Here is a 5,982-nt window from a genome sequence, read left to right as displayed (position 1 = left end):
TTCTGTAAGCGAAGTCATATTCTAGATATTCTTTTGCAGCTATCAGGGAGTGGCAAAAGGCCGAACTTGAAGTAACACGCGCGGTTGGCTTCGGCAGTCGCTGAGTCAATAACTGATAAGGTGAGGTACCGAGAGTATAATCAATTAATTTCCTAATGTCTTCTTGACAAATGACTTCCGTCCATCTGAGAAATAATTCGTCATGATAGGGATTCTTAAAAATATACAGGTGTTCTTTGTTTCATTAGTTTAAATTTGTTTATGTGATAATTTACTTTGAGTATTTGTTGACGAAAATTATGGCCAGGGAAGAAGAATACCGTTCAGGGGCCGTATACACAAAACTTTTTTGTTAGCCTTAACAATCTCTGCTAGCTAACAGAAAACCACTAAAAGTTATACACCAATGCTTAACTAACAACTGTTAGCTAGCAAACAGTTGTTTGTCAAGTACCGCTAAACAGCGCTGAAGTTAGCAGCTTATGAACATGTAAATGGACGTATTATCAAAAATTGCACACATAAAACAGTGTTATTAATGCAGTTGTTCAGAATTTATTAATAAAGTATCATGATAGCACATAGATATCGTATGTATGGGTTTTTAGAAGTACTTATTAACCAACGACAGATATTTTTGGACGAAGGCGCATTGTACAGGCGGCCGTGCCACAGACAAATCTTCCGACAGAAGACTCAACAATAATTTCAGAGGACATAGACATGGCAGAAGAAACACAGAAAAAGAAAAGGAAGCCAAACTGGTCACAAGAGGAAACACTCCTCTTGATCAACGTGATTATGGAGAAAAAATAATAATAAATGGGCGATTCAAGCCAAGTTTAAAACACAAGGATAAGAGGGAGGCATGACAAAGCACGTTGATGCTATGGTTACGGTATTGTTTTCTGTTTACATATAAATGTTCATCGACACTTGGAGCCCCAATTCTAATGTTTGTGCCATCTATGGTACCCACAACACCGGGAAACCTAGTTTTCCATGAACTCTGCTTGTTTTACTTGCACTTCTTGGCGAGTCAATAGGAATTTTACAAACTGAGTTACAATATCTGGTTCTGATAGTGCATCAATTGTTTGAGAAATGACACGGCTGATTGATGCTTGCGAGGTCCCAAATTCGTCACTGCTGCATTTTACCTGTGGCTAAATATCATAGGGTAATTGCCACCTTCGTCTCAGGACTCAGTGGTCGATTCCGTTCTGTTCGGGATTGAAGTTTGTCCCTCACTAAATCAGCCATTTTTATTATACCAGCACGGTTCATTCTGATGCGTTTGATGAGGTCGTCGTCATTGTACTCGTTAAATATGTCCCGTCGCTGTCGATAAACTCGCAGTCATCTTTTTAGTTGTTGTTGCTCCGCCATCTTCTCTACTAACAGGAACTTGTTAAGAGCTTAATAGTCCTCCTCAGCACTTTTATCTTAACAGTACTTTTAAGGCCCTAACAAGTTTTCTGTATCACTATTAGTGCTTAACAGCTAAATGTTAGCCTTAACAGGAATTTGTTACCCTTAACAGCTATTTGTTAGCGCTAACAAGTTTTGTGTATACGGCCCCTGGTTTCTGGAAGAAGTGCACGTTCAAATTAAATTTGTACCGTTATTCAAAAAAGTATTGGCACGATTTTTTAATTTCCTTTGTGCAAATTAAACAATTATAAACAAAAGTAGATAAATTAATAAACAAATGAATAAATTAATGAATACATAGATAAATAAATTAACAAATATATAAATAAATAAGTAAATAAATGAATAAATAAGTAAATTAATAGATGCATAAATAAATTAATAAATGCATACATATCAATGAATACAATGAACATGTAACTGGCAAGAATTCACATTGCGTAAGACTGTCTTGCAAAACTTGTGTTTCCTGCCTCCTTTGAATCGAAGGACCCCTTCCTCGTTATCTTTCAAACTTTTCCTTTATTTTTCAACAAATAAAAACTTACCACCTGAACGAAACAATACGCAAACTGACAATACATGAACGATACCTCAAAAAACATCGTTAATGAAGAAAAATACTCGTTTTAGCGAGTTTCGAACGCTATGATAACAGGTAAGAACAGACAATAGGAATGTGACATTAAATTACACCATTGAACATAAGAACATATGGAAGATGAATCACAAAACTGGCATGTGATCAAATAATATGCTGGTTACCACTGAGGAAAAAGAAACACGAAATTCCAAGCGCTTTCGTGTAATTCACATTTTCAGGGGAAATACAAAAATGGTACAAATTAAGCATAAAAACAATTAGCAATATATAAGAAGGAAAGGATAAAAATAATGCTAGGAAAGGTAACAGAGGTAATTAACTAGAGGAGATCCCTAGCGGAAATAACATATGGAGACTGCAAGAGACCATAAGGCCTGCACTAGACAGTAGTTCCATGATTTACGGCCTACACATTAAACATTTCGAATTTAGAAAACGATAACATGGCAATTGATCTATAGGAATGATTTGATGGAACTTTCATTTTCTGAATTAGAAAAACAGATATGATTGAAATAAATCGTCCAAATATAATTTTTATAATCCCAAAATTAAAAGTAAAATCAAACGTAAGAATTTTGATTTTTGAGGACACACAAGAGTAGTAGCTTATATAAAAAAAAAAAAAAAAAATCATGGTACTACTTGTTTTAAGGTTTTCAAAACCTCATTCTTTCATTTAACCCTGTCAATGACTTCAAGGGCCGTAGAAAACAAACCTGTTTTTCTCCCATTAATTTGTATGTTTGTCAAGAACCACGGGCCTCCGCCCTTGCTGTCGTTATTTTCCACTACCGCCGATAGGTGTCTGGTAGTCACTGGGTACATGCGGCGCGTTTCCTATCCAGGGTTGACTGTTTTCGACTGTGGTTGACTAAAGCCTCTGTTCATATGGATAATTTGGTGACATCTATTCAGGGAATAGGCAGTTTCTTTTAAAGATATTGTATGCATTTATTTACCTTGTAAAGCTTGGCAGCAGTGCTTTATTTATGAAATGATTTGCCCTTTACCAAAATAGTGATGCCAGTAAACATGAATTCCTCGACGCTTTTGGTCTAGTCTCTTGTCACCTTTCGTTTATTTAAAATGGTGATGTTATTCTTTTTCCTCTTTTAGAAATCTAAGTTTTCGAAATCACATGGCGTGCATGTGCCAGCGTTCTCGGGTGCCAATTTGGCACGCGTGCCAGCAAATGACAGACCCCGAATCGGTCCATGCAGTACATACACGCTCGTACCGACACAGCCCTGCACTGCTCTAATGTACACTACCTCCTCATATCATTCTCCCTTCATACCAGTTCGCTGCATCTGCTAAAGGTAAAAAACTTCGCCGTACCTGCTGTATAAATAAAAGACATGAAACAACGATTTATGAGAAATTCTGTCAGAAAATGGAGAATTCAAGCAAACAGACAAACAAGCAAATTAAGCAATCCAATCCTTTTGTCATCAAGGCTGTACCATGGTGCTGAATAAAATAGTCTGGTGACAACAGAGCTCCACGGAGGCAAACAAGCATAGGGGTAATTATGACCAATTACAGACCGCTTAACGAGCAGTATAATGAGTCTCCTGGGTCGCATTTTCACTGATATGTGAATGCTATTGAAAAATGAAATTAAGAAACTATAATATTGATGATATTTTTTGTCGAATTATTCTTTAACAGTTTACCAGTAGTTTCATCCAACCTAACCTATCCGAACCAAACCTAACCTAACCTAACCTACCTTAACCCCTGTATCCATTAAGGGTTAATCAAAATAGCCCATAAGACCTTAGCTACTGCTGAATAAAATCGCATGGTTGTAGATTCCCATAAAAGAAGAGTACTGGCCAGTACGTAAGGGATGCACCAGGTTGAAAACAGGAAAATTGAGAAGAAGAAGAAGAAGATCAAATATTCAAAAAAGGAGAAGAAAAAGAAATATTCAAAGAAAGAAGAAAGGGAGTTAGAAGAAATGGAGGAGGTAGAGGAGGAGGAGGAGGAAGGGAAGGAAAGGGAAAATAAAAAGAAAACTGAGAAGTTGTGAGGGAAGAAAAAAAACAGAGAAAATGAGAAAGAGGAGGTTTAGGAGGAAAATAAAGATAATAGAAGAAAGACAAATTCTTAATCGCGCCAATAAGCATCCTACAGACTTCGGTGACGCCTCTATGCACCAGAGTCACGCAGTACTACTTTATGAAAAAAAAAATAATAATAATAATAATGCTGATAATTTTCAACTTTTGATCTTCCTCTTTTCTGTTACTCTTTAAATCTACTCTTTACCATACCTTTAGTAATAAGAGGGAAATGGGCAAGAATTGGTTTACCAATAGTGGTTTAACGATTGGAATAGACTTAGTGATCATGCAGTGAGCTCGCGGTTGTTTTAAAAGAAGGTTAGATAACTTTAGGGATGGGAATGAAAGGTGGGAAGGGACATGGAACTGCCTAGTGTAGGCCTTAGGGTATCTTGCATTCTCCTCCATTCTTATATTCTTCAATATGAAGCAACGCGCTACCTGATGATGATGATGATGATGACGATGACGATGATGATGATGGTGATGATGATGATAATGATGGTGATGATGATAGTGATAGTGAAAATGGTGATGTGATGAAAATGATGATGATGGTGATGATAATGATGATGATGACGACGACGACGACGATGATGATGATGATAATGGTGATGTGATGATGATTATTAAGATGATAATGACAATGGTGGCGGCGGCGACGACGATGATGATAATGAAAAACGACGACGATGACGAATGATGATGATGATAATGATGGTGGTGACGACGACGACGATGATGATGATGATGATGATGATGATGATGATGGTTATGATGGTGATGATGATGATGATGGTTATGGTGATGATGATGGTTATGATGATGATGATGATGATGATGATGATGATGATGATGATGATGATGATGATGATGATGATGATGATGATGATGATGATGATGATTATGATGATGATGATGATGGTTATGATGATAATGACGACGACAACGACGATGATGATTATGACGACGACGACGACAACGATGATGATTATGACGACGACGACGACGATGATGATTATGACGACGACGACGACGACGACGATGATGGTGACATCCAGAGACGCTGGGCCTCCCCTGTCTGATTCTTTTCTTCTTGAATTTGCTCTTCAATCACTCTCCCCCTCTCCTTGTTTTTTTTCTCTTCCTTATTATTTTCATCTCTAACCTTTCCTGACCTCCTTCCTCTCCTCCTCCCCCTTCCCCTCCTCTCCTCCTCCTCCCTTCCCCTCCTCTCCTCCTCCCCCGTCCCTGGATTCAAAATGGCGTATTCTCACTACTTTATTGATTTCTGTCATTCTTGGGAGCGTCTCTCAGAGCACACCCTACCTCACGCTCAACCCACTCCCTCCTCACCTCCTTCCCTCCCTTCTTCTCCTCAACCCAAGCTCTACCCCCTGGGGGCAGTGGGGGGGGGGGGGGACGGCTCTTGTCGTATGTACGCCGGAAAACCGGACGTTCATACTCGTACTAGTCTGCAATTCATATTGTGTCGTTTATGTATCTATTTATCTATTTTGTTCATTTATTTGTTTATTTATCTATTTATTTATTTATGTATTTATTCATTTATTATTTTTATTTGTTTAGTTATTCGTTTATCTCCCTAGTTATTTAGTTATTCTTTTATTCATTTATTTATTTATTCATTTATACACTTGCTCATTTTACTCATTATTAATTAATTAATTGATCTATTTTTTATATATTTCCTTGCTCGCCTGATTGTTTATTTATTTACTTCTTTTACATAAATGCTACTTTTGTTACTCACGGATGAAACAAATGATAAATGTCGCTTTGAGTTTCACTACCTGGTTACCCGGAGCCTTTCAGTGTCCTGCAGCAGTCTTGGGGACCTCCCACAGATCT

Source organism: Oratosquilla oratoria, chromosome 40 (assembly GCF_046742065.1).
Source record: "Oratosquilla oratoria isolate Oo_2021 chromosome 40, ASM4674206v1, whole genome shotgun sequence".
NCBI lineage: Eukaryota > Metazoa > Arthropoda > Malacostraca > Stomatopoda > Squillidae > Oratosquilla > Oratosquilla oratoria.
This window is presented reverse-complemented; position numbering follows the sequence as displayed.